Raw genomic sequence first — 10,106 nt, 5'->3', positions numbered from 1 at the left:
GACAGCAGATCTGGGCTGTTTGAGAGGCTTTTGTAAATACACTTCAGCCTTAACAATAAATAAAAGGAATGTTTTTCACAGTGTTCAACCTTGCCATCCTGTTTTTAGACACCTGATTCACCTTACTGCAGAGATTAATCTCTCTAAAGTCCTACCATGGTAAGAGATGAGTAGCTCCAGGAAAAATTCAGAGGGAATTAGGATAACTGCTAGTATCTCTGGTGGCTTAGGCCAATGTGTATAACTGAAGAGATCACACCTGAGTAAGGTGCCCTTACCTTAAATTAAGTTTCAACCTGTGCATTAAAAAGTTGTTTACATTTAATTTTGTCTATGTTACCTTCAGATTTTTGCCAGCAGCACTAGAGTCCCTGCTTCTTGGTCTTCAGGGATATTAGAAAAATAAAACTAAAGTGTGGGATACAAGCCACACGGAGACAAAGATTTTTTTTTTTTTTTTTAACCTGAGGTTAAATATAGGACAATATTATTATGACTTCAGTGTGCTTCAGCTGGCAGAGTCCTTGAATGGTTTGGGTTGGAAGAAGCCTTTAAAGGTCATCTAGTACCACTCCTCTGTAATGAGCAGGGACATGTGAAGAGCAGATTATACCATGTGTTCAAGTCTATAAATCTTTATGCTCTGAAAAACTTTTTTTCTTGTTTCTTGAAGTCACTTGGAACGGGCTCTTGGGATAGCAGGGAGAAACAGGTGACAGACAAAGACTGCCAAAGATAAAGGACTGTTTACAAGTAATAATTCAATAGACTATAGCTAGGGATGCATATGCCAGAGTTGTATAAAGTCATGAAAGGCACAGAAAAAATGAACACAGAAGGGCTTTTTTCTAATAGAAGACCTAGAGGGCACTGAACACAATTATCATGTACAAGACTGGAAAAAAAAAGTTCTTAGAAGAAAATAAAGTGTCTTAAAGTGCAAAACTCTGGATATTAAGGACATTAAAAGTTTATATTAGACCAAAAGTTTGGATTTTTCCATAAATATATCTTTTAACAGTTATTAGATATCCAGATACCCCTGGTTCAGAAAGTCCCTGAACCACACCGCTTGAATTTGTGTGCAATTGCTGAGGAAGACGCATTACATGATTGCTTTGTTCTCACAATCTTCCTTAGACATTTGTTGTTGACTGCCATTTTAGGTGAGATACTGAGTTAAAAGTGCCCTTGAAATGACTTCATAGAGCTGTTTTTATTAATTTTCTTTTTTTTTTCTTCAAAGCTTATGTTATATTCCACCTGATTGCAAGGGGAAATCCTTTTGCTTTTTTGCTTTTTTTTTTTTTTTTTTTTTTTTTTTTTTTTTTTTTTTTTTTTTTTTTTTTTTTGTATTTAATTTTTGGATGTTTTTATGTATTCAGTGAAGAGTGGCTTCTCATAAAACAGCTCAAATTCCAAGCTTTCCAGAATCTGGGATTTTTCTTTGAGTTGCTTCTAATACAGTTATATTGGAGGAAGTATTTAGCTGCAGCCAAGTGGGAGAGGGGGGGAAAACAGAATTTGCTGAGAGCTCTTCAGAAGTATGGATACATCCATCTTCTCAGATTTAGTTTTATTATGCCTTTGGGGGAAAAAACCCCATTAATATAATTTATGAACAATGGTAATGTAATAATTCTCTCACAGTAACTATTCCTACAGTAATGAAACACATTTTTTCTTGGTTAGGTAGCCACTCCCTCAGCAGACATAAATTGCCAGGAAATGGAGTGTAGATGACAAGAAAAAGTGATCTACCAAGAAACTGACTTGGAATAAGTCAGTATATATTAAGATTGAAAAAAAAAAGTACCCCAAAAAAAAAAGAAATCTCAGAACTTAAACAAGATTTTGATTATTTTGTAATTCCATACATATTTCAAATTATAAAGTTTTTTTTTCAGCTCTGTAGATTTTGCCTGGGTTTTGAACAGTGTTTCTACTCATGCATTTTCAGCATCACCTCTGACCCCTTTGCCTCATCTCTGCTCCACTGTTGTGATAGAACAGCTGAATGAGCCATTCACTGGGTATCTGAACAAGGAACAGATTGGGCTGACAGAATCTTGTCTTCTTTTTTTAGCTTGTTTATTTTCTGTTATCACCACTGCTAACAATCTCAAAGGTGATATATGGGTTACAAAACCTGGGTGTGTTCAGCTGATTCCCTTAATGGCAGTATTACTTCATCACTGTGGCAGAGTTTACCCAGCTTGCCTGATCGCAGTATGTGTAAATAACTCAGCTTATGTGTCACAAAAGTGATTAGAATGTCACTGGGTTTTTTTCTCTGTTGGACTTATGAACATAGGCCCTGGTAGAAGACTTTTACTGCAGCAATACATTGTTCAAAAAGCTTTTTTTGGTTTGTGACTGGCTGGACCACAAATGTATCTTCAGGTTGCAATTTGGTTTGTAATTAGATCAGTGTTCCCACAAAAAGCATCTGTACTTCTCTCTCCCTGAATACTTGTTCTTGCATCTGAAAAGCGCTGTGGTACATGCAACAGAAACATATCTGTAGTCCTATAGAGAACTGATGCAACTGGAAGTTACTTTTTCAGTGAGATAGGGATACTCTATGGGCTCACTGAGCAGGGGACCAAATTCTTGTGCTGGCACAGCAGAGGAGGAATTGTACCCCATGGGCTTTTGTTTGTTTGTTTGTTTGTTTTCTCAGTTGCAGGACCAGCTTAAATGTCTGTTGGCTTCATATAAAGGCTTCAGGGCATTGTTGAAGTCATGTGAGAAGATTCGTGTGAGATCTAGTACTTTGTTAAAGTACTGAGTGATTATATACCTACAGGGAGCAGATCTGCTGAGTGAGGGCATGCACCTTCATGTCTTCCTTAAGAGTCTATTCAGATTTTAATAAAATGGTTTCTACAACTATCTTCTGAAAAATATTAATAATACTATCTTACAGAGCAAAATGTGCAACTATGAGTTCAGACTATTTCTCAAGGTCAGATGCAGAAAAATAGGTCTTCCAGGTCAATGTCCACCTTCTGTAATATAATAACCAATCTTCCATAAATAATATTTGGTGAAACAGATCTCTTGGAGGTGCTAATAAGTAGAAGTAGGAAGTATCATAACCCAGCTCTGGTCCTGCAAATACACAGACAGCAGACATTTGCAGAGATCAGAGCAAGGTTTATTCAAGGTTTTTGTGGGTTTGCTATAAATTCAACAGCCCAATTTCAGCTTTCAGACAAACCCTGGGATTAAACCAGAGACTGGCAGTTAAATAGTATTATTAAATTCAGACATGATCAGCTGAACACTGCTGGGACAGTTAAAGACAGTCAGTCTCCTCAGCTGATGCGGGGTTTTGCTGTCATGGAAGTAAGACTTGCACCCACAGTGAGTTTTTGCTTGCAAAGAGGTAGCGTAGAGGAATACACAGGAGCAGTTCAATGTCTCTGCTAAGGGTGCTGGCAGCAGCTGATGTTCCTTTATTTTCACTGCACAGTACTCAGGTGACCACACACAATGTTTAGGGAATAAACATACTTCTGAAAAAGAAGAGTATCTGCATAATTACTCAATTATCTTGTGGTTATACTGAGAGATAAAAATACTAGTCTCATGATAAAAGGCATATAGTGAAAATTCTTGATTTCTGACCTACATGTTTTTCTGACATAAAGTCGTTTTTTAAAGGAATAGTTGAGAATAGCTTTATGTGCACTGTTCTGTAGAATGGTTAATAGTACTGAATTTCAGTCAAATTGAATTATAGTCTCTTGTTAGATTTATTGTAATGCTACTATCACCAAAATGAAAAGCCAATGCTTCAAACTTGTATTTCAAACTAAAATGCACTGCCAGTCAAATCTGACAGTGCATAAACAGCTGTTAACATTTAGTCCTCACTAATATTTCAAAAAAGATAGAGTAATGAATTTTCTAATATATCATGTACCAAACTGATCCCTCCTAGCAGGGCTAACTATTTTGGAAAGCATTGGACATATTTAGACAAAGACTAATTGGTAAAATCAGCATTTCTTCAATGGCAGGGCTGATTTGGTTTCTGGCTGAGCAGTGTTGCATTAAAAATGGACAGTTTTCAAGCAAAAAATAGTGTCTGGGCCCTTGGCATAGGCTATTGCTCAGATCCCCAAACAGGTGGGTTGGTTGCAGTCTGGGCAGTGACAGGAGTCGCTGGGGCAGGGGAGATCCCTTAACTGCTTCTCTGCTCAATTCTCTCTCATGCCAGCTGGCTCCTGATCCTGTGTGACTACTTCAGCATGTGCATTATCCATTGTCATAGAATACTTTAAACTAAAACCTCTTGCTATACTAACTATGTGCAAAAAGACTGCCCTGTGTGACCATGTCTCTATTTACAAGAACAGTTTCTAAAATTTGCATGCATCCTACCTGCATGCAATCCCATCAGTTCTGCAGCAGAAACCACCAGGAGGGTCTGAAAGGACCAGATTCTTCACCCAGGAGGTTATGGGACAAATTCAGTTGTAGAAATTTGTCTTGGAACCAGCAGGAGCTGCTTGGGAGGAACCCCCAGGACTGTCTGAATTCGTCACCTGAAAATCTTTTGTAATAGTTAGTGAGATCCTTTTATTGTGGAGCTGAGGAGAAGCCAAGTCTATCACCTTGCCTTTGCTCAGCTGTGTGTCTCTTCTGTGCAGGGACTAGCTGAGGAATTCCTGGAGCACCCAGGGAATTAAGGAGTTTGGGGCACCCCTAAGACCCAGCTTCACCACAATTACAACTGAAGGGCAGCTTGACTTTCATCCATATGTCTCACACTAAACAGATATCAAAGCTCTTGCCACAGCACCTCTGTAATTACAACCTTGCAGAACAGCATCCAGCTATGAAACAAGATAGGCAGCCTGTGATTTCCTGTGGGGTCCGTCTTGAGATTTAACTGAGCACAGGTTTTTCCTGGGAACATGGATATAATGCCATGCAGATCATGCTGTTTTAAATTGCTCTTGCTCTCTTGAGAAATCTGTTTCCAAGATTCTGCATTTTTTCCCAGAATTAATGTAATGATACTTAATTGCATGTTTTGTATTTATCATTGGCTTTTCTTTATTATGTCTTGCCTCAGTCATAGCTGGGCAAGAGAGACATTGTAGTGCAACAGTCACTAGGGGTAAGGTAAATGGGAGAGTCACAAAACAACAGCCCAACAAAAGAAGGGTTCTGTTGCATTCCAGAAATTACTAACCCCACTTGATTTAAGCTACTGCTTTAACAAACTGACAGATAATATCCTTTGGCTGTTATTTCCCAGGACTTATCTTGTATCTGAAAGACTTCCATTGTCAAAAAACTGGTAAAAATCAGCCAACATTTGACATATGAGTCTCCTCGAGCCAGGTCTCATAAGCTCTTGAGAGATATATTTCACACCCAGGATAGCTCAGCTACCTTAGAAGGCATAAAATTAGGAGGATGGCTTCTGTGGTAGTGTTGGAAACAAAAAGATTTTATTAAAAGGCAAAATAACAAACTCTTTACAGAGAAAAACCGATATAAATGCAAGAAACCCTCCTGCCCCTAGTAAAACACCTCACAAAAGCGATTAGTTTCTTTGTTCTCTTCTTTTTCTAGAAATTGCTCAGGAGGAACTTTTTGGCTTCTGTCCACTTAGCTACCTTTAAGTTTGAGGTGAAGTCCCCCAAGTCCTGTGAGATGCCTTTTCACCTAATTAAAGAGAGAAACTTCTAAGCTTATTTCCTTTTTAAGAGAACAAAAGATAGTTTTGTCACTCCATCAACAAAAGGCAGGTTCCTATAAACATTTTAATGCCAAAGTATGGGATAATTATTTACCCACACAGCTGCTCTTATTTAGTCCATTTTATAAACTGTGAGAGGACCAGATTTTCTCTTGGCATTCACAATCTATATCATATGTGTTAACAGACTGTTTCAGTTGGACATCAGATCTTTTCCTTAATACTGGCATTTCCGTCCTTGTCAGCACTTCAGCTTTTCTTTCCCCTGCTGCAGACTTGGATTTGGTTCAGAATGCCATATAGCTATGCAAAAACTAGTACTGAGATCTCATATATCTCTCTGTTCCGGTTTTTTGCAATACAAAGTGTTAATATAATTTGCTTCTTGGATCAACTTAAGTAATTCACGATTCCTAATACCAAAACATCCTGTTGTGGCTTTGGGCTATCTTCCTCCCTCCATCACTTTAATTCAGACCAATTAAGAAATAGTATCTGTATCTAATTATTGCCCAGGAATTTTATGTAATACCAGTTCTACACCATCACAGAAAAGGAATCCCTTCTGTCATATGCAATATAAAATTGCCAGCCTTATTTAAAAATGGGAATGTATCATTCCAGCACACATCCCCAAATTACCTCATCTGGAATTTTGGCTGTAGCAAGTACTTATATGTTGCTCCTTTGAAGAAATTAAGGTACAGAGAAGATACTGTTGATTACCCTGCTTAGTTTCACAATATACACTCACCTGTATTAACCAAAGCAGGTAACTACTGTTTAAGAAAGCTGCAGCTTTACGAATGTTCCCATGAACACAGCATCCTATCCAAATCTCCTTACCTGTGCTATTGAACTGTAATGTTGGGAATCTGGGAGTTTACAAATGTCTGCCTTTACCTCTGAGATATTTTCAACACAACTGTGATCAAATTCTTATTTTGATTTATAGATAATTTCTTTCTAGGCAGTGGGTGACAGACTTGTTTATAGAGGGGTCATATACTGAGTGGGGATTTCCAGTTTAAACTCTATGTCCAAATTTCTGATATTTTCCTTCATGTCTGTGCCCACGGAAAAGGAAATCCTGCCTTATCCTACATTCTCCCTTCTTATGTCCAGCCAGAGTTGTGCACTTTCGACAAGTGATAAGACACACAACAGACACAGTAGTTGGACATAGACAATACTTTCAGGAATTGTAATAATAATTTAAAGCCATAGAGGAAACTTTAAGAGCTCAAGAAAACAAATTGATAGCTCCCTACCATTAGGAACTTGTGTTTAATTCTGTTAGAAAGATGTGACACCAGAGCCAGAAATAAACTCAAGAAAATGTGTTGAAGTATTTCAGTAAAGGCTAATATCAAGATGAAATGCAAAACATTGTAAAAATAGCTGTAAGAAAAATATTTTCCAGAACCAACCCAGGAACCATGACCAATTTTAGTTTGCTAAATTACAATAATATTCAAGCAAATCTAGGTTTATGTTATCTTTGACAGACGATACAGGAGCTTCTGCAGCCCTTATGCCATCTTTGGGGCCCTACAAAAATAATGTCACTTGAGATATTGTCTTGTAAAAAATGGTTCCTGGAGGGCTGCTGTGGACTTCTGTACCCACAGAACTGACTTGCCCATGCTAGGAAAGCAGGAGAAGGACTCTGAAATTCTTTAGGGAATGAAACCGTCCATGAAACAAAGACAGTTATGGTGTACAGAAAGGCTCTTAGAGGAAAAGGACAATTTGCTAGGAACAGAAACCATCAAAGGCAACCTTTCTTCTCTAGAAATGGTAATCTACTTTCTTGGGCTGACTGGAGGGTCAAAAGTTGCAGGGTTTTAGTACTTTTGTATGCACACACAAAAAGCTCAGAGGCATATTTTATCAAATCATGTTGTTTTCATGTTATATGTCTAATAAGACCTTTTTGAGTTAGTGAGTTTCAAACCAAAAAGTGTTTGTGATGTGTTTGAATCTTACCATGAGTAGTGAAATTCACTCTGAGCAAATTCTGTTATGCCAAGTGTTCAAGATCTTCTGTAATCTATTTCTCTAGGTAGATTAGTGTTGAGAGCCTGAGAGAATTACAGCTCCCAGAAGACTTCTCAAGCGAGGCATGCAGGCATCACCCGCCAAGATTAGCGGTTCTCAGGGTTCTCATAACTCCTCAGCTAATGAAGGTACAGCCACGCAGCATTTCAAAGTGTATATGCAAACTAACTGGGACTGCTGCAGCTTAATGACTGATGAGCTCCATAAGAGCTGACACAGGAACTGCTGAAAACCCCACCAGCATCTCAGCTTAGCCACAGCACCAGAAACCTTGTGTGTGGCTGCCAGTGTCCCAGTGTGCCATCAAGCTTGCAGAGCCAGCTCTTTCCCAGCTGACTATCCCAAGTATTTGCAAGGGAAATGTCCTCACTTCGGCAGCTGTGGAGGTCAACAGCATTTGGTCAGAATTACAAGTAACAAGTTAGATCTGAAGGTGCCCCCACCACAAGCCTAACAAAGAGCAGAAAGGTATGTTTTTATGATAACTGGACTTGTAGTCCCTGGGACATGTATAATTGAATCAAACAGAAGAGGCAGCAACTGAAGGTAGCTAAATTTGTGCAATCTCACTTACCTGAAGCTGTACTGTAGAAAACATGCCTTCCACTAAGCCCATTTTGTGAGAATGCAATTCCTTCCAGCTGCTTCCTGAGACAACAGTTTTGCTGGGAAATTCAACCTGTCTACAGAACACCATAGCAAAACAGTAGAAAGAACCTGAGCAAGTTGCTGACTTGATTAAAGAGTCAAAACAGTGAAATGGGAGTAATCCGTGGTGCTGAGTCTCTAGAGATAACACTAAACTATTCACATCTAACCTATAAACCAATGTAAATACCTTGCTATCTGGCACTATTAATCTACTAAAAAAATTAGCTCCTTTCTTACTAATATCATCATCAGTTTCTGCATACATACATAGTCTGAAGCAGTGTGATCTTCAAATTCAATAGAAGTCAACTCCATTTTGTGCTTCATTACCTTTTTTTCTTGCCATACTGTTTTTCTTAGTGAATTAGGATGAAAGGAAAGGAACAAAGGAACAAACTTTGAAATGTTTTGAAACATGATTCTTTTCTGCCTTGCTAATAAATGCTCTGTGTTTTTTCTCCAAATGCAGCACTTTTCAACAACCTCCACAACTGATAAACACAAACCACCTTAAATTTTCTTCAGATTAACAGAATCTTTCTTATGCAAATTGCTCACTTAGTGAGAAAACAAAGGTATCAAAGTAAGGATTCATGAAGAATCAACCTAAGACTGCCATCTTGCCCTTCTTCCACTCACATACTCCCACTGCCTCCTTTGTTTGGCAGTAGAGCTTGTGACCAGGAGGCAGACCAGATTAGCCACCTGGGGGGCTGAAAACTAAATAAGCAGAAAAGATAAATAGCAAAAGAAGCAATAAGGCATGATTTAATCTCCCAGTAGCAGACTATATTTACATCTGCTTAAGCCCATCATAAAAATCACATGTTGAAGCCCCTTGAATAGTAGGTCACAAAGGGTCTGCAGTAACATAAAATAGATCCAGGACCTGTTTTAGGAAACAACTTATTTTTGACATAACTGCTAGTCTTTATTTAAATTCCAACGTGAATTTGTAAATGATCTTATACATTTGCTTATAAATATATTGTGGCTTTGGCAAAAAAACTAGAGCAGTGTCAATGTTACAGACCCTCTGACTGATGGAAGTGCTGTAATATGGGGTGATAAGGCCACAGAGAGACTGGAGAGCACCAAGCTTTGGTGCTGAAATGTCAGCCTTGGCAGTGATGGCTACACAGCAGGCGTGGCATATAGCTAAGAAGTGATACTGAACACTTGAGTCAATGCCTGTGGTCCCCAAGGACACATCCTACCTGGGCAGTTCTTGCATGCTATGTTTTCCAAGTTTGCTTATATTCCTCTAGGAGCCTTGGATGTTGAGTAAAGTTTATTAAAATACTTAGAGCTTTCATTACATATTTTTCCTCTTTGTTAGAACAGAAATTAGGACAACAACAGCTCTTGGAAGTCCAGTTGTCTGGTCCCTCTCCTCAAAACAATGAGTAACTCATACACTACAGCTCAGCACAATTTCTACTGCCCTTTCTCAGCCTTTACATCTCCTTGCAGCTGCCACACCCAGAAGACAAGGGCCCCATACTGCCCAGCCTAATACCTGAGTAACCAAATTGACTCTTTGGTACATAGACAAAAAGTTTTCAAAACAGTAAAAACTTCTTATCCTCCAATGAGGCCTCTGTATGTCCCTCTTGATGAATAATGGTGCCGCAGTGGAACAAAAATCTTACAGGAAAGCTTATGTTGCTTC

The sequence above is a fragment of the Pyrgilauda ruficollis genome, unplaced genomic scaffold, assembly GCF_017590135.1.
Source record: "Pyrgilauda ruficollis isolate IOZ18807 unplaced genomic scaffold, ASM1759013v1 scaffold2, whole genome shotgun sequence".
Lineage (NCBI taxonomy): Eukaryota > Metazoa > Chordata > Aves > Passeriformes > Passeridae > Pyrgilauda > Pyrgilauda ruficollis.
The sequence above is the reverse complement of the archived record's forward strand: the minus strand, read 5'-3'. Positions refer to the sequence as shown.